Source organism: Erythrolamprus reginae, chromosome 1, assembly GCF_031021105.1.
Source record: "Erythrolamprus reginae isolate rEryReg1 chromosome 1, rEryReg1.hap1, whole genome shotgun sequence".
NCBI classification, from domain to species: Eukaryota; Metazoa; Chordata; class Lepidosauria; order Squamata; family Dipsadidae; genus Erythrolamprus; species Erythrolamprus reginae.
In genome coordinates this window covers 239101402-239125927 of record NC_091950.1, presented here as the reverse complement: position 1 = coordinate 239125927, position 24526 = coordinate 239101402, and the positions used below count along the sequence as shown (strand labels likewise).

General features: G+C 38.9%; 1 protein-coding gene across 3 annotated transcripts in view; it reads left to right on the top strand.

The window, feature by feature from the left end:
* MACROD2 (mono-ADP ribosylhydrolase 2) overlaps positions 1-24526 on the top strand; it is a 1339842-nt gene that overhangs the window by 53590 nt on the left and 1261726 nt on the right. The gene's annotated exons all lie outside the window — the stretch shown is intronic.

Below are 24526 nucleotides of genomic sequence, written 5' to 3'. Positions count from 1 at the left end.
GTTTATGGACTTCCTTTAACATTTGGCTTCTGTTTTTGACAATTGTGAAAGAATGAGTGTTTTAGGATGCTTCATTAAGAATAGTGACTTAATGACTGACATACATATGTAAAAAGTAACAAGAGTTTTCAAAATGATCCTCTCAGCAGCTTCTTTTGCATTAAATGGAAGTTTAGACTGGTTGAACCTGATAAATTAAATATTTAGACTACATTAAGTTTCCAGTAACCGGGGAAAATCTCTACTGAATTACAGTTATCAAGTTTATCAAAACATTGAACGTGTTAAGTTTTATTTAACTGAGGTCATAGTTGCAGACAAAAAATTTAAGACCTTATTTACTTTTTGCTCAATGGGCCCATGCAGAACAAGCTTTATTTCATCTACTGCATTTATAGTTGTGATTGGATACAATAGTGTATTTGGAACTAATAATAATAAATGTCATTAGCCTTACTCTCAGCTGTAGATGGTATTCAAAAGAACAAATAAAACAGCAGGATCAATGAATACAAGGCTAGGTAAGGGATGAAAAGATCAATGAAGAAATGCAATTTATTACTAAAATGTAAAGTATTATACTGTATATAAAGAAAAATTGTTCTGCAGTAATATGGAGAGGTATTATGAGGAAATAGAGAATAAGATATTTTTCTCACAGCTATGTAATAATGTCAACAGTTAGCTTGCCTCAAAATTGCTCTTTGAGTAGAAGATATTATGGTGGATTGGGTTTAAAACTCTTTTGTTCATGATTTAGTTAAAAGTTTCTTCCATAACTATTGAAGGGGGTCTCTTTCTATACTCTTTATTCTTTTTACTCTGTCACATAACTTTCTTATTTCTAAGGATATTTACTATTACCTTTCTCATCTTTTCCATTCCTTTCTCCTATTGGTACCTTATATTTATTTTATTTATTTATTAATTGGATTTGTATGCCGCCTCTCTCCGGGGCGACATATAATATATGACTTTGTTGTTTGTATGTACACGGACAGTGTATGCACTGGAGCCATATTCCTTGTGTATTCATTCACACTTGGGTAATATAGTACAGTAGTTCCTCTACCTAAGAACGCCTCTACTTAAAAAACTTTTCTACATAAGAACCAGGTGTTCAAGATTTTTTTGCCTCTTCTCGAGAACAATTTTCCACTTAAAACTCGAGCCTCCAAAACTGTAACCGGAAAAGGCGGGGAGAAGCCTCCATGGGGCCTCTCTAGGAATCTCCTGGGAGGAAACATGGCCAGAAAAGGCAAGGAGGAGCCTCCATGGGGCCCCTCTAGGAATCTCCTGGGAGGAAACAGGGCCTCCCTACATGGCATCGGACCAGGGTATCTGCGAGACCGCCTTCTGCCGCACGAATCCCAGCAACCGGTTAGGTCCCACAGAGTTGGCCTTCTCCGGGTCCCGTCGACTAAACAATGTCGTCTGGTGGGACCCAGGGGAAGAGCCTTCTCTGTGGCAGCCCCGACCCTCTGGAACCAGCTCCTCCCGGAGATTAGGATTGCCTCCACCCGCCTTGTCTTTCGCAAACTCCTTAAAACCCACCTCTGCCGTCAGGCATGGGGGAATTGAGACATCTCCCCCAGGCCTATATAGTTTTATGTATGGTATGCTTGTGTTGTATGTTCTTTTAAATAATGTATTTTTAGATTTTTAAATATTAGATTTGTTCTCTGTACATTGTTTTATTATTGTTGTGAGCCGCCCCGAGTCTGTGGAGAGGGGCGGCATACAAATCTAATAAATAAAATAAATAAAATAAAATAAATAAATATTCTACCAGCCTGCCCATCGTTTAGTCTTTCCAGTATTTCTGGTCAGCCTCTGCCAATGTCCTTCATTTTTTCTTGTTTGTATCCTTTGAGAACAACCATACTTCACTGTATCAAGACCAAATATTGATGTTTTTGATTTAGGCACAAGCTATCTAAAATTGAAAAAGTTTATAAACTGTTCTGCTGTTCTGTAGTGAATGATGAAGATCAACAAAGTTGTAACATGCTAAATTCTTGAATTTTTATTAGGATATTGAGTTCAGTTCCTTGCTCAAGTATGAAACAGTGACTTTATGATAGTAATTTTCTCTTAATTCAACCTTGTTAGAAAACAGATGTAAAGATAAAAAAGGAAGGCTGTAAAAATTACAATATTGTGAGTGTTGTCACCAGTGTATTTTTCTGATTGCTAACATGCTGCCTTCAGGCATAATCATGTTTGTTCTATTGTTCTATTTTAATGAGAGGAATTCTACTGAGTTCTCATATGAGTACTAAACTGTTCTTGCTTAGCTCTTACGCAAAAATAAAAGGAGTAAGCTTCTTGAACAGGCTTTGTTATGGAATATGATAATTGACTTATTCCAGAGATAATACCTCAGAACAAAATTTATTGATGCAATTGGTAAAGTTAGAGGAACAGAGGGGCAAGTAATGGAGAACTAATCATGAATGTTTTGATTTGCAAAATTGCTCCCAATTATAGTTGTATTCTTAGAGTTTCCATGCCACTAATCAGAAACTATATCAGATTTTAAGTTGTCTGTGTTTTAGTGATTTTCTTACAGTCTTACGAACAAGTACCTTGACAATAAATTCATAGTTATTGCTCTGTATATATTGATCCAGTTATAGTGGTATCTCTACTTAAGAACTTAATTCATTCCGTGACCAGGTTCTTAAGTAGAAAAGTTTGTAAGCAGAAGCTATTTTTCCCATGGGAATCAATGTAAAAACAAATAATGTGTGCAAACCCATTAGGAAAGAAATAAAAGCTTAGAATTTGGGTGGGAGGAGGAGGAGGAAGAAGAGGAGGAGGACTGTCGCTGCTGAAGGAAGAAGGTGAGGTGAGAGAAATAAAAAAAATCCAAAACCTTAAGGCTTAAAAAGAAGAGGGACTCTGAGGCGGCTAGGAGAAGCACGCGCCTCCCATACACCCAGCGCAAAGCTGCCTTCCATACACTTCGCCAGAGAGAGAAACCCTGGCGGACAAGAGGGGCAACCTCCTGTTCCTTTGACTGAAAGGCAGTTGCTGCTACTGCTGCTACCTGCTTCCTCTTCCTTCCCATGCTGAAGGGCTCCCCTCTCCTCTCGCTCACTCGCTTTATAGCCAGAGCCTTTCCTACACTGTGGTGCCTCCTCAGTTTGGCTGAAGCCGAGTTGATCCAGCCGGGGTGAATTATTATATGAACCACTGAGATTTATCATTTTTTCTTATTCAGGTGTTAACCTAAAAGAAAATCTCCTAACTGTGTTACATCAGTCTTTGTTAAAAGTTAATTGGAACCTAAACAGGGTTATTTAGTAACAAGAGTACGCACATTTTGCAAACCTCAGGGTTTGCAAAAATACAATTTTGTGTGTATGCACACTGCCGTGCATTTAAAAATTGCACCCCTCCAACTATGTTTTATTAATGTTATTCTTTTAGAGAAATTGTTGCTGTATTTTGCAACATTCAAAGGTTGTGTGTAAAATGACTAAAAAGTGTTTAGAAGAACATGATAACCAGTTAAAACATTTAATGTATATAATACAGTGTCTAGAGATGTGCATTTTAGTAGAGATCCTTGCATTTATTCATTAAGATTAACAGCCACATTGAAACATGTTCATTTTTATTAAAATATTTACAGTATCCAAATACCCCTTATTTAACAATCTTAATTGGGACCACCTACTTTGCTGCTAAGTGAAGCAATGATAAGACAACATACACTGACTGTAATAGCTATTATGTAAATGTAGGATCTGCAAAGTTCATAAATGTAATCTGCTTGTGAAATTAGGTTTTCAGCGCTGGTTGCTTAACTAATGGTCAGTAAACAAGGACTACCTATAATGTTATTTGGTTTAATGAATACCTCTTAGGTATTTAATTATCTAAATGAAAGTAGATATTTTCTTATAGTGATTGATTTAGTTCAGCTGGAAGCAATCTGCTTCAAATTGTTTATAGCATTCAGACAATTGTGTGATCATTACCCAATTAAATAGATATTGTAAGGACTGCTGTTTGCTATGTTTGTTAGCAGTGTTTAGTTTTCAATGTTTTGGCTTGTCAAATAAAAAGATATATGTGCAAAAAACTAAAAAGTTGATGAGATACTGATATAGTGAACTAAAATTGTTTTTAGAAGACATTTTTAATATCTACATGAAACCGCTGGGTGAGATCATTCAAGGGCATGGGGTAAGGTATCATCAGTACGCTGATGATACCCAGCTTTACATCTCCACCCCATGTCCAGTCAACGAAGCAGTGGAAGTGATGTGCCGGTGTCTGGAGGCTGTTGGGGCCTGGATGGGTGTCAACAGACTCAAACTCAACCCGGATAAGACGGAGTGGCTGTGGGTTTTGCCTCCCAAGGACAATCCCATCTGTCCTTCCATTACCCTGGGGGGGGGGAATTATTGACCCCCTCAGAGAGGGTCCGCAACTTGGGCGTCCTCCTCGATCCACAGCTCACATTAGAGAACCATCTTTCAGCTGTGGCGAGGGGGGCGTTTGCCCAGGTTCGCCTGGTGCACCAGTTGCGGCCCTATTTGGACCGGGACTCACTGCTCACAGTCACTCATGCCCTCATCACCTCGAGGTTCGACTACTGTAATGCTCTCTACATGGGGCTACCTTTGAAAAGTGTTCGGAAACTCCAGATCGTGCAGAATGCAGCTGCGAGAGCAGTCATGGGCTTACCTAGGTATGCCCATGTTCACCAACACTCCGCAGTCTGCATTGGTTGCCGATCAATTTCCGGTCACAATTCAAAGTGTTGGTTATGACCTTTAAAGCCCTTCATGGCACTGAACTAGAATATCTCCGAGACCGCCTGCTGCCGCACGAATCCCAGCGACCGATTAGGTCCCACAGAGTGGGCCTTTTCCGGGTCCCGTCAACTAAACAATGTCGGTTGGCGGGCCCCAGGGGAAGAGCCTTCTCTGTGGTGGCCCCGGCCCTCTGGAACCAACTCCCCCCGGAGATTAGAACTGCCCCTAATAAATTTTTCATAGAATGAGATAATTTAACTTAATTACTACTTTTTTTGTTTTGTTTTAATGAATTATTATTTTTGTTTTCAACAATTAAAATTATATATCAGTTAATATACTGCTGATCCTTTTTATGCTTTCCAGTGGTTTAGTTTAGTTTCATAAGATTTTATCTTAGTATATTGATAAAATATGTACTGGCCTTTAGGTCACATATACTTACTTTGCATCTCAATTTTCAGAAGCCATAACTAAGACAATAAGTTTATAGTTTCTGCAGTTATGGGTGGAAGCTTTAGAACAAGCTGCTGTATTAAGCAGCTACCTAACACTGGAGTTACGTAGCTGCTTCCAAATACTGTATTTTAAAAAATGGAGCTTCCAATTGCTGAAAGATTGCCATTTCTATATTAAACAATATTGAAGCTATAGTTTAATATCTTGCCCTATCTTTTGTTCTGACCATAGAAGTAACTGCTTTAATTCAGATTATTTATATATAATTGGTAGCAATAATAATGTGGTCCCTGGAGGTCAAAAACAACTTTATGGCACATAATAAAAATATAAAATTATGACATAAATAAAAATGACACCATCATGCATACACACACACACACACACACACGAAAGTTGATATCTCTTTCTATTATATATTTCCTTTCAAATATGTCTATTATTGTGCAGTGTTTTATTATATTTATATACTGTAATATTCTATGGTATAATAAAAACTACCAAAATCATAACAGAAAGATAGAGTAAAAATGAAATAAACTACTTAAAAATATCAAATCTTTTGTAAATTATTATAACCAAATAATAATAATGGACATGTTAGTGGCAGTTCTTAAATGCTATTCTTAATAATTCAGGTTTTAAGGCTTTTTTTAAGGGTCAGGAAGTATTCAGATTTCTAAATAATCAAACATAAACAAATTTGGAATGGAATTGTATAAAATTATTAACTTTAAATTTCTCAAATTTCTAGTTAAGGATCTCCTGTTCTTAGCATGAATTAATTAAATATAATAGTTCTGGTGCAGTTTTGTTTAAAGTACAGTGAACCCTCGAGTTTCGCGTCCTCGAGCATCGCGAAAGGGCTATTTCGCTAGTTTTCAACCCGGAAGTAAACTCCACCATCTGCGCATGCGTGCCCTTCCACGCATGCGTAGATGGTGGAGTTTCCCCGCCGGGCAGAGGCTTCCCTGGGTCTTCCCCCTCTTGCCCCGGTAAGACCCCAGCGGCGGTGGGCGGGGCGCGCGGTGCGCGCGAGCTTGGGGCAGCCTAGCTCCGCTTCCCAGCTGGGAAGCGGAGCCGGCAACAGTGTGGGCGGGCGGGCGGCGCGCGCGAGCTTGGGGCAGCCTAGCTCCGCTTCCCAGCTGGGAAGCAGAGCCGGCAACAGCGTGGGTGGGCGGGCGGCGCGCGCGAGCTTTGGGCAGCCTAGCTCCGCTTCCCAGCTGAGAAGCGGAGCCGGCAACAGCGTGGGCGGGCGGGCGGCGCGCGCGAGCTTTGGGCAGCCTAGCTCCGCTTCCCAGCTGGGAAGCGGAGCCGGCAACAGCGTGGGCGGGCGGGCGGCGCGCGCGAGCTTTGGGCAGCCTAGCTCCGCTTCCCAGCTGGGAAGCGGAGCCGGCAACAGCGTGGGCGGGCGGGGCGGCGCGCGCGAGCTTTGGGCAGCCTAGCTCCGCTTCCCAGCTGCGGGGTGGGCGGGCAAAGGGCGGGCGGCAGTGGAAGTAAAAACACCATCTGCGCACGCGCAGATGGTGTTTTTACTTCCGCACCGCTACTTCGCGAAAAATCGATCATCGCTTGGGGTCCTGGAACGGAACCCTCACGATGATCGAGGGTTCACTGTACTGTACTCTCAATTGCACACTTGCACAATTACATTTAAGCTTAACTAATGTACATAATGTTGTATCCTGAGCAAAAAAAAATAGATTTCTTTTTCTCTCAGTGATCCTGTTCCCTCACTTTAGAAATAGAAACATCTCTTCCTGATTGGTTATTGAAAAGTAAGAATTTTACTAGAAGATGGTATGCTGAAATAGAATTATAGAGCCGTTTAGGCAAATCTCCTGCTATTCTAGTACATTAAAAAAAAGACTGTATAAGACTCCTTGACTTGTCCAATCATTGAAAGACTACCAATTCTTAAAGTAATTACTTCCAGCTTAATTGCTTTTGTTTGTAGATCTCATTGCCTAATATTCCATCGGAATCTGTTACAGGTATTTTACATCCTATATCCATTTATAGTAATTAATGCCTTGTGTTCTGGAACAAATAGCAAATGTATTCTGTTCTTTCATGTGAATTTTTTTTGCCAGAAACTGGCATTTATTTTAATTTTTAGCCATTCACATCCTTGGATAATGCTGCTTTCCCCCAAACAACATATACATACTTGCCTACTTTTTGAGTTACAATCATAATTGAGCCTGGCATTACAATCATAAATTGTGCTGGTCGTCAAATAGGCCACTATTCGATTGTGCCTGGTTCTATGAACATTTTGTAGTTCCCTGGGCATTTTTTTTTTTTTTGCTGGAAATTGAAATAAATACTGTACTAGTTTCTGGGGGGGAAATGTTGTAAATCATAGTCATGATCATGAAACATTGTAAATAGCTGGCTCATAATTTTTAAACCTGGTTGTAAGTAGCTTTGAGAAAGACTGTTGTAATTTCGAATGGTTGGTAAATGACCAGAGAGTTTGTTAAATTGAGGGCTATTGCATTAAATAGTCCGCGGAGAGGGGCGGCATACAAATCTAAATAATAAATAAATAAATAAATAAATAAATAAATTAATTTTTTTATGATACTTGTTTTACAATTCTGTGCTATTTACACTGCCTTTCTTTTTACCTTTTCCATGTTTCTAAATCTTCTTTAAGAATGATATTTAGAACTGACCACAGTTATCGTGATTTGGAAACTATGCTTGTATTAATATATCCCAAAATTATATATAGTTTTTAACTGCCACATCATACTGGTGGTTAATATAAAATCAACCAGCAACTAGAAATCCAAGATCCTTTCCATGTATGATATTGCTAAGCCAGACCTGTTCTATTCATGAACATTCTTTTTTTTCCTAAAATGAAAAAAACCCATAATTTTCTTTTCTAACTATCCTTTTCTTATGGTCAACGTATTGCGAATATTTTAAACTTTCTGAGGTCTAAATATTATCTAATTCACCGCATTTTATCTTTAGCAACTTTGATTAAACAGTTTCTTGAATTGCTACATTAAAGTCATTTTAAAAAGCTAGAAAACTTCTAGGTCCAGGACTGAAAGGGGTAGCATTGTACTTTTGAGATCCACCTACTGTAATAGACATTCTAGCCAGCCTATATCTAGATTAGATTAGATTAGATTAGATTTATTGGATTTATATGCCGCCCCTCTCCGTAGACTCGGGGCGGCTCACAACAATGGTAAAAAACAATACATAGTAACAAATCTAATATTTAGCAATCTAAATTACAGTTTTAGGTTAAAAAAATCCAAAAGAAACCCCAATATATAAAAAACAAGCACACAGTAGAATCATACACAGGAACTACATGGGCATGGGGGAGATGTTTCAATTCCCCCATGTCTGACGGCAGAGGTGTGTTTTAAGGAGTTTCCAAAAGGCAAGGAGGGTGGGGGCAATCCTAATCTCTGGGGGGAGCTGGCTCTTCCCCTGGGTCCCGCCAGACGACATTGTTTAGTCGACGGGACCCGGAAGAAGGCCCACTCTGTGGGACCTAACCGGTCGCTGGGATTCGCTGGGATTCGTGCGGCAGAAGGCGGTCCCGGAGATATTCTGGTCCGATGCCATGTAGGGCTTTATAGGTCATAACCAACACGTAGAAATCAAAACACAGTTTAAGTGGTTTATTAAATGTTTGTTGAAATTAAGACATGTTACAAAACCACAGGAGTTGTTTTATTTAGCAAGAACTGTAAGACATATGTTTTGCTCTGAACATTATATTGCATTATATATGGCTAGCTGATGAGGCCAAAATAAGGCTGAAATAGATCTATCCTAGTCTCTCTTAATTTTCAAATTCAGCAAAAAACAAAACAACACATATATGTTGCAAACAAACTATATTTACAGCACATTCACCATCATCAGGCTGAAGTTGTAAGCTTTGTGCTGCTGTAAATATAGAACTCAGAACAATCTACTTACATATACCCGTGAAAATCTACGAAAACATATATATAAATATATACTGTACATATAATTTCAGGAACATGAATGTGGTAATACAAATACATGTATCAGTTCTACAAATTTGTCATATGAAATTGATGAAATGTAAACAAAATATGATAAAGAGAGGCTATGGAATAGGAGACCGGGAACAAATCTCCAAAGAAGAGAGGGGTGCACTATTATCTGCAAAATGGCAAAGAGGAGAGTTGATGATTTCTTATTATGAGGAACAGATTTATTTGTGAATTAATCTCCTGAAATAAAGATGTATGTGTTGTAGGGAGAAGTTTTTCTATAATTTAGCTGAGTAGCCTAATTGAAAAAATAAATCCCTCCCAAAGAAATAAAAACAATGGAAAGGAAATAGAAGTTCCACCGTGCATTAAAAGTATTCATTCATAAATCAAATAGAATGAATATGTTGATACTGTAGATGGAAGAATAAATAGAAGTAACACTGTTGATTATGTCTACTGTGAGCTTATGGAAACAAGGAGAAATAAATTATATTTCCCAAAAACAAACTACAGATTTTTCCATGTTGTATAAAGTTATAGTTATTGGGGGATTATATCTTGGGAGAGAAGCTCTGCCAAGTGTGATCCTTCCAGGAATTCCTGACCTTTCTTGTTAACAATTTTCTCCTTCAGAGATTGAAGGAAGACACAAGAGGATCAGCTATCCTACACTAAGGGAAGACTTAGTCTATGAAGTAAATGTAGCAAGAGCATTTGGGGATAGTGATCATGCAAAGGTAAGAGTTCTTGATTTCAGGGAAAATCAAACAATCTAGTTGAAAGCATTATCTTGGACATTTTAATAAAAGTATTTTAATAAACTAAATATGCTAAGATTTCATGGCAAGAGAGGCTTACAGAAAAAAAAGCTTATGGGAAGGTGCGGGGGGGGGGGGCGAATTTCAGTGAGGTAAAAGCAGAAGAAGGCATTATACCTGCATGAAGTTTAGTGAAAATAAAAATTCAGGAGCTGAAAAGAACAACAGATGAACAAGGAAGAGTTTGCTGAGACAGTACAGAATTATAGACAAGACATCAGGCACACTAAAACGTATGATAGATTCAAAATGAAAAGAAAATAAATGATTCAGAAGAATAAATAGTTGCTCAAAATAGATGGCAGTGGCTAAGAAAGAAAAGGTGAAACAACACCCTTTCCACTTTGGCTCAAGCTTCTCTAATAAAAAGATGTGTGTGCTATTTGAAGAGCAAGATAGAGGGACAGGGTTGAGGTTTGAGGCAAGTAGAGTCAAAGTCAGAAAACACTACTTATTTAAAATAAGTTTTGATCTTCTGATCTGAGTGAAAGTCAAATGCCAGTGAGACTCACTGAGAATTTGGCTGAACCTTCATGTAGTCTTTGAGCAATTTGTGAATGACTACATCACCAAAGTTGGGTAAATACCACTCTTATTTTCAAAAAGATGCCAGTAAAAAAATAATTGTTCACACTTTCTCCAGAAGTAATGTTAAAATCATTCCCCCCCCCCCCCAAAAAAAGGGACAGTTTGGAGAGGAGAAAAAAAGTGACATTTTAAGTACTAAACTCATGAGACTGGTTGTTTAAAAGTTTGTCAATCCTTTGAATGTTCAGTATTTCTGCACAAAGATGACCTAAAGCATGATATGTTATCCATACATGTCTTAAAAATAGATAAAGAGAATCCAGTTAACAAATGAGTAAAAACATTATACTTGTTCGTTGATTTATTGTGGGAAATGATCTAAAGCTGTATATTGGCTTGTGGCAAAAGTATGTTAATTTCTTCAGATTATTAATTTATTTGAAGGGGAAATGGGAATCAGGTGTTGCAATCAATAGGAGTGATTGTGTGTGTCTGTGAAGGAGAAGGTGGTGTGATGGACTTATAGTAATGCATTAGTTTCTTAGGAAGGAGGGAGCCTTCCAAGAGTAGTGGTGAGACCAAGAGACAGCACCACTCAGAACTGGATCATGGGAAGAAGTGATTTAGGATAACCAGTTGCTATTCTAAATAAATACATTTTGGATGGTTTTATGTTTTTTCTTGGGTAGCTTGATAATAGATGAAATAAAAATCAGATGTGAGTACAGTGGAACCCCGACATACGAGCTGCTCTACTTACGAGCTACTCGAGATAAGAGCTGGGAGGGAAGAGACATTTTTCTTCGTCTCCCGAGCTCAAATCCGCGATACGAGCCGAGAAGAGCCGGGCTGGCTTACTTTCCTTTCTTACTTTCCGGAAGTTCGCCTTTGGCATTTGGCTTCAGGACTCAGCTGGGAAGCCACGCGGCTGTTTTAAAAGGTCGCCGCCGGCATGGGGGGCTTCCTAGCACCCCCCCCAAACCCGGGTTGGGGGTTCGGGGGGGTGCTGGCAAGCCCCCCAGGCCGGCGGCGACCTTTTAAAACAGCCGCGCGGCTTCCCAACTGAGTCCTGAAGCCAAACGCGGAAGTTCGCCTTTGGCGTTTGGCTTCAGGACTCAGCTGGGAAGCCGCGCGGCTGTTTTAAAAGGTCGCCGCCGGCATGGGGGGCTTCCTTGCAGCCCCCCAAACCCGGGTTGGGGGTTCGGGGGGGTGCTGGCAAGCCCCCCAGGCCGGCGGCGTCCTTTTAAAACAGCCGCGCCGCTTCTGAAGCCAAACGCCAAAGGCGAACTTCCGCGCCTCAGGAGTTAGCTCGCAAACAGCGCGGCTGTTTTAAAACGTCGCTGACGGCCTGTGGGGCTTTGTAGAACCCCCCCAACCCCCAACCCGGGTTCGGTGGGGGGCTAGGAGGCCCCCCAGGCCGGCAGCGATGTTTTAAAACAGCCGCGCCGTTTGTGAGCTAACTCCTGAGGCGCGGAAGTTCGCCTTTGGTGTTTGGTTTCAGAAGCAGCGCGGCTGTTTTAAAACGTCGCTGCCGGCCTGGGGGGCCTCCTAGCCCCCCACCGAACCAGGGTTGGGGGTTGGGGGGGTTCTGCAAAGCCCCCCAGGCCGGCAGCGACGTTTTAAAACAGCCGCGCCACTTCTGAAGCCAAACGCCAAAGGCGAACTTCCGCGCCTCAGGAGTTAGCGGCGAAGTAACGTGAAGGATTGGAAAGCTGAAACCGCCCGGTTTCAGCTCCCCAATCGTCCACGTTACTTCGCTCCTGTCCTGGCTAAATCGTGTGGCAGCAAACATGCTTTGGGAGTTTGGCTGGGGGGGAGGGAGTTAGGAAGGTGCAAAGCATGTTTGCGCCCACGGGGAAGGGAAAAGGCGGCGGCTTAAGCCCTTCCCTGTGCTTCGGAAGCCGCTGACGCGCCCCTCTGACGGCGTTCGGCGGCTTCCGAAGCACAGGGAAGGGCAGTGAAAAGGCGCGATGCTTTTCCGGGCAGCCGGCTTGCTGGCCGGAGAAGCGAGCGATCCGGGAGTCCAGGAGGGGGAGAGAAAGAGAAAGAGAGAGGGGGGAGAGAGAGAAAGATAGGGATAGAAAGAGAGAGAGAGTGAGAGATGCTCAGTGAGCCTTTCTTTGAAGTTGCCTTTCTTTCTTTCTTTCTTTCTTGCTCTTTTTCTTTCTCTCTTTTACCTTCCCTTCCTCTATTTCTTCTTTTCTTTCTCCTTCCCACCTTCTTCCCTCCCTCCCTCCCTCCCTCCACTCATTCCTCTCTTACTCTCCCCTTTCATAAGTTTCCTTCCTTCCTTCCTCTGTTCCTGTCCCTTCCCCCTTTCTTTCTTTCTTTCTTTCTTTCTTTCTTTCTTTCTTTCTTTCTTTCTTTCTTTCTTACACTTTTTCTTTCTCTCTTTTACCTTCCCTTCCTCTATTTCTTCTTTTCTTTCTCCTTCCCACCTTCTTCCCTCCCTCCCTCCCTTCAATCATTCCTCTCTTACTCTCCCCTTTCATAAGTTTCCTTGTTTTCTTCCTCTGTTCCTGTCCCTTCCCCCTTTCTTTCTTTCTTTCTTTCTTTCTTGCTCTTTTTCTTTCTCTCTTTTACCTTCCCTTCCTCTATTTCTTCTTTTCTTTCTCCTTCCCACCTTCTTCCCTCCCTCCCTCCCTTCACTCATTCCTCTCTTACTCTCCCCTTTCATAAGTTTCCTTGCTTCCTTCCTCTGTTCCTGTCCCTTCCCCCTTTCTTTCTTTCTTTCTTTCTTTCTTTCTTTCTTTCTTTCTTTCTTGCTCTTTTTCTTTCTCTCTTTTACCTTCCCTTCCTCTATTTCTTCTTTTCTTTCTCTTTCCCACCTTCTTCCCTCCCTCCCTCCCTTCACTCATTCCTCTCTTACTCTCCCCTTTCATAAGTTTCCTTGCTTCCTTCCTCTGTTCCTGTCCCTTCCCTCTTTCCTTCCTTCCTTCCCACCCTCCGTCCATTCATTCACCCATTCCTCTCTTGATCGCTTAAAGCCGGTCCCTGGTGCAAAAAGGGTTGGGGACCTCTGTCCTACAGGATTGGGTGGCAGAGAAGTTGAACATATGTAAATTTAAAAGTTTAAGAAAGTTTACAAGTTAAGTGAAAGAAACTTCATTATTCATTTATATGTACATGTACATTTCTTCATTAAAAACATGTCTTTCTGCATAATTTAGACTAACTTTGTGAGTTTTTTGAGGGCTGGAACCAATTAAAATTATTTACATTAATTCCTATGGGGAAAAGTCGTTCGAGATAAGAGATGCTCGACTTAAGAGCCCAGGTCCGGAACGAATTAAACTCGTATCTCGAGGTACCACTGTATAGGAGGTCTGCCTTATTTAAGCAGCAGAATGCTAGATATTTATCAAAATCTGATCATCACAGTACAGATTTCCTTTTAGGTCTGATTTATTCAGAAATGTTGAAAATTCAGAAAGATTCACAAACCTTTAAACACCACTGTATATCCTTTTAAAAATGTTGAGTTCCGCATGGTTTTGCTTTCATACAGTATTCTTTTAATCCCAAGTAAAAGCTTCCAAAATTTACTTTATGCACAAACAGATGCCCTAATTATCAATAAATCTCATGCTTTTAAAGTTTAATGAGCTAAGCTAATTACATCATGTCATACCTAACCAAGTAATCAGGACACATATTTATTTTCAGTTTTACAATAAATGTTGTGCTTAAAGTTCTGAATCTTAATAAGCTTATGTAATTGCACAGAGTCACATCTCAGCAAGAAACATAACAGTAGTCCTACTTTTTCTGTGCTGTAAGCAGCATTACTAGCTTATATGTGCCTATAGAAATTATTTTCCAATAGAGTATGGTTATATATATATTTAAGTTTTTGTCAAAAATGATATATTGTTCAAAATAAATTCAACCACACACAGATGTTTCAGCTGAAGTTTGATAAAATAAAAATAAGTAATTTGCATTTAAATTATTTTTTCTCTTTCCGATGGAAATAAGTCTATTAGCCTGCAACTGAAAGTATCATAGAGATAAGAGCTAGCAGAAGGAAGCCCACCCCTTCCTTCCTTCCTTCCTTCCTTCCTTCCTTCCTTCCTTCCTTCCTTCCTTCCTTCCTTCCTTCCTTCTGCCCTCCCTCCCTCCCTCCCTCTGAATGGGATTAGATATGATATACAGGGTTGAGAGATAAATGCAAAATGCAGTCTAATCTTTACCCAATCTTAAAGGATTTTCCATTCAGTACTGACCATTTTGTTCAGGTAAATTTTCTTACCTTGATAGGGTGACTTAAAGCGATTTATGTTTTGTCAGATCTTATTCCTATGCAGTTTTCTTTGTTATCAACTCCAATATGTAATACAAATGAGTTATTAGATTTAAATTTCCAAGCCATGACATTTTCAGTGTGTTTTGTTCTAGATTTTTAGGATTGATATCAAGAGACACAAGGATGAAAAATAATATGGACATGGAGATACATTCAGTGCAATCCATCTTCCAGCAGACAAAGACTATCTCGCTTCATTCATGATACGCTGGCCAACATATCCTGCAAATGTGCTGAGGATGAGAATTGAGGGAACTTTTCTTTCAGAAAGAGAATACTAAAGTTTAATAGAAAAAGCAGTCTTCTGTTTTAAACTAAATTAAATAAGACTTTTTCATGGTGACCCCAACCCAACGGGGGTGCACCTTTTGGGGGGATTCCAACAGGCTCCACTTTTAGCCGTCTGGAAGTCCATAAGGAGCTGGCTCTTTCTCCAGGCATTAAGGTAGAATGACATGGGAGCCTGCAGATTGGATGATTGAGACACAAAGTTGTGGTCTTTGTTTTTCTTTTTTTTAAATTGTTTTTGTAATTTTATTGCTGTAAGATAAACAGCTTTACACAGACTTTAAATTAAATAAACAGTATTTATTTTTATGAGTAGCACATTATATGCAATATCATCTAACATTTTACCCATGTTTGAAGCCATATTGTGTCATATTGTGTTATTTGACTGAACTTATTTTCTCTTTGCTGTATTTACTTACCAAATTATGTTACAATTTTGAGTGATAGTTACTGTTATATATTGGTGCTACAGGTTTGTGTTTCTATGGATTATAGTTGTGCTCATAGGTTTACATACCCTGGCAGAATTTATGATTTCCTGGCCATGTTTCAGAGAATATGAATGTTAAAACAAAAACCTTCCTTTCATTCATGGTTAGTGTTTGACTGAATCAATTTATTATCAGTCACCTGTATTTGTTCGTTTTCAATCGTAATGTCAACAGAAACTACCCAAATGATACTTTCCACAAGTTTACATACCCCAGATCTTAATAACGCTGTGTTGCCCCTTTAACACCAATGATAGTTTGAATTCCTTTGTGGTGTGTATGGATGAGGCTCTTTATCCTCTCAGATGGTAAAGCTGCCCATTCTTCCTGGCAAAAAGCCTCCAGGTCCTGTAAATTCTTGGACTATCTTGTATGAACTGCATGTTTGAGATCTCTCCAGAGTGGTCCAATGATATAAGCTCAGGAGACTGAGTTGGCCACTCCAGAACCTTCACTTTATTCGGTTGTAGCCAATGACAGATCAATCTTGTCTTGTGTTTAGGATTATTGTCATGTTAGAATGCCCAAGTATCATGCGCAGCTTCCGGGCTGATGAATGTAAATTGTCCTCCAGTATCTTTTGTTAATTCATCATGCAATCAATTCTGACCAAATGTCCTGTGCCTTTGTAGCTCACACATCCCCAAAACATCAGCGGTCCACCTCAGTGTTTCACAGTAGGAATGGTGTACTTTTCATCATAGGCCTTGTTGATTCCTCTCCAAATATAGTGCTTATGGTTGTGGCCAAATAGCTCAATTTTCCTCGCTCCAAATGACTTTGTGCCAGAAGAGGTTTGTCTCTGTGCTGTCTAGCATCTTGTAAGTTGGATATGTTGTGGCATTTGCTTAATAATGGTTTTCTTCTGGCGACTCGACCATGCAGCCAATCTTTCTTCAAGTGCTTCCTTATTGTGCATTTTGCAACAGCCACACCACATGTTTTCAGAGTGTCCTGTATTTCACCTGAAATTATTTGTGGATTTTTCTTTGCATCCTGAACAATTTTCCTGTCAGTTGTGGCTGAAAGTTTCGTTGACCTATCTTGACTGTAGTTTGGTTTCAACAGAACCCCTCATTTTTCACTTCTTGATTAGAGTTTGAATATTGTTATTGGCTCTGAATTCCTTGGATATCTTTATATATACCTTTCCTGTTTTATACAGTTCAACTACTTTTCCCCACTGATTATTTGACAATTCTTTTGCTATCTCCATGACTCAGAAGCCAGACATGACAGTGCAGGATGCAAGGGTCTGTTAGGAGGCCAGAAACTCATTGACTTTTTACTGATTACATGCAAACAGATTACAAGTGAGGATGGTTACCTTTAATAGCCATTTACACCCCTTTGTGTCAACCTGTGTGCATGTTATCAGGACAAAATCATCAGAGTATTTAAACTTTTGATCCGAGTCATTTGAGTAGTTTCTGTTGTCATTATGATTGAACAAGAGTAAACACAGTTCATTGATAATAAATGGCTTCAGCCAAACACTAATCATGAGTGACAGAAAGGTTTTCGTGTTATCATTCATATTCTCGGAAAAATGCCCAAACAATCATAAATTTTGCCAGGATATGTAAACTTATGAGCACAATTGTATAATATACAATTGTGCATATTATACATGATGAAATTACATATTATCTTTTAAAAAAATTTAGGACAAAATATGATAGATTTTTTCGTAAAAAGTATTTATTGAACCAGACCCTTCTCTTAGTAGTAAAGACTAATTTTCTTAAAATTATTTCTGAATTCACTTTTAGGAGTCAGATGAGTCTAAGAATTTGCAGAAATATCATATTGTCTAGGATAGCAATATCTGTACAATGTTAGTTTTGTTTATCTAACTCAGTAGATTTGGGATATGACAGAAAAATTTCAAGCTTGATGTTTGGTGAATCAGTGTGTATATTGTATGTATATTTTCCACATGCCTACATCCAATGTTCTGTTTAACAGGTGCTAAATCCTGATATAACTTTCCCTATTAGTCTGTAAAATTGAGAGTTTATTTTTATAAGTTTATTTATATACTGTAAAACTCTAAACATTTTAGGGCAGTAAATAAAAAGAATAAGTATTTCAGCTTATTTCTTCAAAAATAATATATTTCTTTCTGAGAGATTCATTCATAATAACAGAATAACAGAGTTGAAAGGATCCTTGAAAGTCTTCTAGTGTAAATCCCTGTTAAGGCAGGAAACCCTATACATTTCCAGGTACATGGTTGTCCAGTCTCTTCTTAAAAACTTCCAGTGTTGGAGCATGCACAACTTCTAGAGGTAAGTTGTTCCACTGGTTAATTGTTCTAACTGTCAGGTAATTCCTCCTTAGTTCTAAGTTGCTTCTCTTCTTGATTAGTTTCCATCCATTGCTTCTTGTTCCACTCTCAGGTGCTTTGGAGAATAGTTTGACTCCCTCCCATGGCAACCCCTGAGATATTGGAATATTGCTATAATAGTTCTAGTCCTTCTTTTCATTAAACTAGGCATACCCAATTCTTGCAACCATTCTTCATATGTTTTAGCCTCCAATCCTCTAATAATCTTTGTTGCTATTCTCTGCACTCTTTCTAGAGTCCCAACATCTTTTTTACATTGTGGCAACCAAAACTGGATGCAGTATTCCAAGTGTGGCCTTACCTTATAAAGTGGTATTAACACCTCACATGATCTTGATTCTTTTTAATATGTTTTTGCGTGACATAGGGGAAGGTTTGGTAGGGAAGGTCTGCCTATTTGCTGATGACTTTAAAGTGTGCAATAGGGTTGATATTCTTGGAGGCGCCTGTAATATGGCAAATTATTTAGCTTTACTGGATAAGTGGTCAAAACAATGGAAACTGAAGATTAATGTTTCCAAATGTAAAATAATGCACTTGGGGAAAAGGAATCCTCAGTCTGAGTATTGTATTGGCAGTTCTGTGTTAGCAAAAAATTCAGAAGAGAAGGATTTAGGGGTAGTGATTTCTGACAGTCTCAAAATGGGTGAACAGTGCAGTCAGGTGGTAGGGAAAGCAAATAGAATGCTTGACTGCATAGCTAGAGGTATAACAAGCAGGAAGAGGGAGACTGTGATCCTGCTGTAAAGAGAGCTAGTGAGACCACATTTGGAATCCTGTGTTTCAGTTCTGGAGACTTCACCTACAAAAAGATATAGATAAAATTGAATGGGTCCAAAGACGGGCTACAAAACGGTGGAAGATCCTAAGCATAAAACTTATCAGGAAAGACTTAATGAACTCAATCTGTATAGTCTGGAGGACAGAAGGGTAAGGGGGGACATGATCAAAACATTTAAATATGTAAGGGTTAAATAAGGTTCAGTTGGGAAGTGTTTTTAATAGGAAAGTGAACACAAGAACAAGGGGGCACAATCTGAGGTTAGTTGGGGGAAAGATCAGAAGCAACGTGAGAAAATATTATTTTACTGAAAGAGTAGTAGACCCTTGGAACAAACTTCCAGCAGACATGGTTGGTAAATCCACAGTAACTGAATTTCAACATGCCTGGGATAAACATATATCCATCCTAAGATAAAATACAGAGAATAGTATAAGGGCAGACTAGATAGACCATGAGGTCTTTTTCTGCTGTCAATTTTCTATGTTTCTATAGTGCTGTTAATACAGCCTTGATGCTTTGGCTTTTGGGGGGGAAAGCAGCTGCAAATGCCTTTTTTGGCATTCATGGGGAAAAATTTTATATAGGTTTTTTGAATAACAGAAAATAGAATCTATCAGTTTTACAAAATCTCATTAATGTCTAACAGGTGTTCTTAATTGTACTAGCTGTTTTTTAAAAAAATGTAAATGTTGTTTGCTTATTCTAAATTACTGATTTGTGGCTGTTTTCAAGATAATATGATAGTTATTGCTTCATGATACAACAGAGGCTGCTTTGCATTTTTGTATTAAAGAATAGTTGCTAGTAAATGACAATACAGGTGGTCCTTGGCTTACAGTGGTAATTGGAACCAGGATTGCCATCACTAAGGCATATGGTTATAAAATACAAAATCACATGACTGCAACACTTAGTGACAATAATCCCAGGAGTCCCAGTTGCCCTTGTGAAAGACAGGTCACTAAGTGGAAAATGAAGCGAGGGCCAAAGTATGGAGGGGTGCTGAGGAGGGTGGGTGAGACCCAGGGCAGACTGTGTGTGAGTTGGAGGTGGATGAGACAAATGCCACAGTAGTGTGTGAGTGCAGGAGAGCTGTGAGGTGAAGGGCAGAAAAGCCCAAATTGGACAGCATGGCACAGCATGAGTACAGAAAACCATGGGGTAGAAACCTAGAATGACTTGTGACCATTCCTACCAGCTTCCCCATTGACTTTGCTTGAGGAAAGCCAGCAAGAAAGGTTGCAGATGGCAGTCATATATTTCTGACTTTTTGCAGCTTTGTAATCATGAGCCAGACACCAAAGGGCAATGATGGCTGGAACTTCAAGGACCAGTTGTGTATCTGCTTTTTCGCCATTGCTATAACTTTAAATGGTCACTGAACAAATGCACACAAGCCTAGGACCACCTGTATTTAAACTATTTTATTACAAAGTCATACAACCTAGCTTAGGTTTCTAAAGTTTCCAGGCAATAATTTGTTTAAAGGTTTATTTATTTATTTATTTATTATTTGGATTTGTATGCCGCCCCTCTCCGAAGACTCAAGTTAAATTTGATATAAATAAGTGTCTTAAAATCCTCATGAGATATAATGTTAGAAAAATGTTGATATTTAAAGCTACTAAATGTTTTAAATTGTCAGTGTGGTAAAATGATTAAGGCACCAAGCTAGAAATTAGGAGACTAGTTCTATTTTAGTCACTCCCTCCCATATAGGGAAATGCTAATAGCAAACCCCTTTGAAAAATCTTGGTAAGAAAACTCAAAGAACTTATCTAGGCAATCACCAAGAGTCAGCAATGACTGGACACCACACACACATGCACACACAAACACATGTAAAAATATTTTTACTGGAATTATAAGACATTAATTAAGTCCTTATGAGATGTTCAAGCTCCTAGATGTCTGTATTCAAATTAGGATTTTCACATGAGATTGAGGTGCTGGGCTTCAACTTTCTCAAATTTCAGCTTTGTTATTTGACTGGTATTTTGACTACTGTAGTTTTCTGAAATGTAAGCAATTTGTGTCAAAAATCCTCAAAATCCAAATTGCAACATCCAGAGGTCCTTAAGTATACATTTAAGTGAAAACAGTTTGGGAGATCCCCAGCCCTATAGTTAACTAATTTGGAATGATCCAATAGGCAAGAGTTTTAAATAATGTTAATATTCTTTTAAGATGCATTTAATGTGCTAAAATATTTCCTTTGTGGTTTTGACATGTGAAAAAAAGTTTAGGAAAGTTTGGATTAGAACCTCTGTTGTGTTAGAAATATAGTTGGTGGGGAAAATGACTCATTTATGGGCTTTGTTCTGTTGAAGTATTCTTTTGATTCAACACCTGATTGTTAATAGGGCATGGGAGGTAGGGGAGATGTTTAATGTGTTGTTAAATTATATTCAAAAAATTTGGAAATTGCTAAAATAAGAAAAATGTCAAACATACGATGTATTAGATGCAGCCATAGTGGTTTTATTCCAGTGTGAAGATTGAATTATCTCTCATATGAAATGGTTAAAATCAATTTTTTGTTTTATATAAATTTATTTCAACATTATTCTTTTTCTCTTGTTTATTTCTGTATGTTATCTTTTTCATGTGTGTATATATGAGTGTATGTGTGTGTGCCTGGGTGTGTTTATTATAATGAGTAGGAAATAATCTTCATATATAATTATATATTTTTAAATATATTTTATACCTTGGTTCTATTTACATTGGGATAGTTTTTAATATATTAATTTAAAACATATGCACGCATACACAAAGCCACATAACAAAAATTTCTAAGAAGAATCTTCTAATTTATAATAGCTAAAGATTTAAGAAATAATGATTGAAAGTTAAAGATAACTTCAAAAAAAATAATAATAATAGAGCATTGTGAAATATAGTTTCCAGAAATGAATATATTGTAATTTGCAATAAATTTTCTAGTTAAACTGCTAGTACTTCATACAGGATTGTTTTTTGACAGAATAAAATTGAGAACTTCTGCTCTGTTCTCTCAGAGAAAAGAAGGGATGTGACTGTGAATGAATGAATGAAAAGGGAAGAAAGAAACAACAGTACTGGAATTCCTAATTCTAATTACACATACTCTAGAGAATTAAATTATTCTTCAAACTCCTTATGGAAACCTCAGTAAAGAGGCAGAATGAAGTTAGGTACATAAAATCTAATTAATTAAACCGATTAAAGTTAGTTAATTGAATAGATTAACATTTATTATAGAAACCTCTATTAAAGTTAATTAAACAAAATGCCTATTAAATACACATATGCTTACACTTTTTAAAATTAATGACAAAGAAATCAGTTGAATAACTTAATAATTGCAGCAAGCTTATTGCACTTAAAAATCTTTAGAATGAAGAGACCCAACCCTACCAACATTATATAACTATTGCTTTTCTTAGCATTGCCCCACATCGCTTCAGAGCTTACTTGTTTTTTGCATTCTGCCTACTTCTTATAGTTAAGCTACCAAAGCATTACGCCTTTTGTGTAATAAATATTAGCCAGCCTGTCTCAAACTGACATTATTTGGGCCCAGAGGAAGTGACATCTCCATGTCACTCAACTGGCTATGGAGGATTGGAATCTGGCTCTCTCTGCTCCTAGTATAGTGGATTACACATGCTGGTTCTTGCTATACAACTGTAATAAACAGTTGTATCTTATATAAGTAGTATATAGCAATTTAACCTGTTTCTTTTACCTTTTCCCATTTTGTGGTTTTGACAAGTATGTAGGAGGACTAAGTGTCCGTGCAACTTTAGAAATTTATGATTAAAATGAATTTGTGCAATGTCTGCTTAATATAAGACTTCTCTCTTCAGCAAATGATTTTATACTTCAGTTTTGTAAATATGATCCTGATAAATTTGTAAGTATGTGGTACATTTTTAAGACATTTCAATTTCAAACTGAAGGCTGTCATTTTGGAATTTCACTACCAATTTATTCCAAATTTCATTTTGAAATTTAATTTATTAGGATTAAGGTTCAGTTAAAGGATACACTAAATAATACTTCATTTTTCTTCCTTTGATTGATTATTTATACAATTTATTGGTTGCATGATTCCCAGTGACTTCTGGTAGTTTACAATTATAAGTTAGAAAACAAAAAACCTTGTAAACTCTCAAATTTCTCCTTTCTGCTATATATTCAAAATGGACCGTAGTTAATATATATCCATGATGGCGAACCTATAGCACGCCTGCCACAGTGGCTTGCAGAGCCATAACAGTGGGCATGCAAGCTCAGGCATATACACTCTAGCCAGCTGATTTTTGGGTCTTCTGAACCCACTGGGAGTTGGGGAAAAGGCTATTTTCAGCCTCTGGAGTGGATGGGGAAGGCCCATTTTTTGCTCTTCCCAAGCTCTAGAATATTTCTAGGTGCCTGGGGAGGGCAAAAATGGCCTTCTCCACACACCCCCATCCCCAGAGGTCCTCAGAGGCCTGAAATGTCTCATTTGCCAACTTCTGGTTAGATCCAAAGGCAAGTTTATTTGCTTTCCCCAGGTTTCAGAAGCTTTATAGGAGCATGGGGAGGGCAAAAACTGCCCCTCTCAGAGGCCCTCCGGAGGCAAGAAATGGTCCATTTCCCAATTTGTGGGTAAGGCTGTTTTCACCCTCCATAGTGTTAGCATACAGCATGTTTCTGGCCTCCAGAGAGCCTCCTGGGGTTGGGGAAGGCTGTTTTTGCCTTCCTTGGGCTCCTAGAAAGCCTCTGAAGCCTGGGCATGCCATCACGTGCTGGGAGTGGGGCATGGGATCACATGTGCAGGCACTGGGGGGCCTCATGGAATTATGTATGTGGGCATGTGCACATTCTCCCTCTGCATTCCCCCCCTTTGGCATGTGGACCAAAAAAGGTTCGCCATCACTGGTATAGATAGTCTTACATAGTGTTTGAAGGAACATATATTTGATCTATCTTGAACTAGTTTCCCTTCTTGCGATCATGTTATGACCTATGCCTATTTCTTCTTTTCTTATACGTAATATACAGGTAGCCCTTGACTTGTGACTATAGTTGAGCCCAAAATGTTTGTTGTGAAATTTGTTAAGCGAGTTTTGCCCTATTTTATTACCTTTCTTGCCACAGTTGTTAAGCGATCACTGCAGTTGTTAAGTTAGTAACACAGTTGTTAAGTGAATCTGGCCTTCCCATTGACTTTACTTGATGGAAGAAAACAAACGGCATCAAGCAAGAGTGCGTGTTGGCACCGACCTTGTTCAGCCATGCTGTCAGATGCCTTCCAGAACAGATCCCTGGTTGTTAGCCTGAGATACAGGACCAATGGGAAACTGTTCAACCTGCGAAGGTTCAAGGCTGTCACCAAGATAAAGGAGACTGTGCTATGTGACCTCCTCTTTGCTGACAACTGTGCCCTGTATGCTGGATCAGAACAGGAAATGCAAACCAGTGTGGATAATTTTGCAGCAGGATGCGACAACTTTGGTCTCCTTATCAATATAAAGAAGACTGAAGTGATGCATCAGCCTGTTCCGAAAGCCAAATACCAAGAGCCCACCATCCAGTAAAGGGACAAAAGCTATAAGCAGTGGACCAATTTACATATCTTGGCAGTACCCTCTCCCGTGCAGTAACAATTGACATTGAGGTCAACTGCAGAATCGCCAAGGCAAGCTCAGCATTTGGCAGACTAATGACCAATATGTGGAACCAACATGGATTAA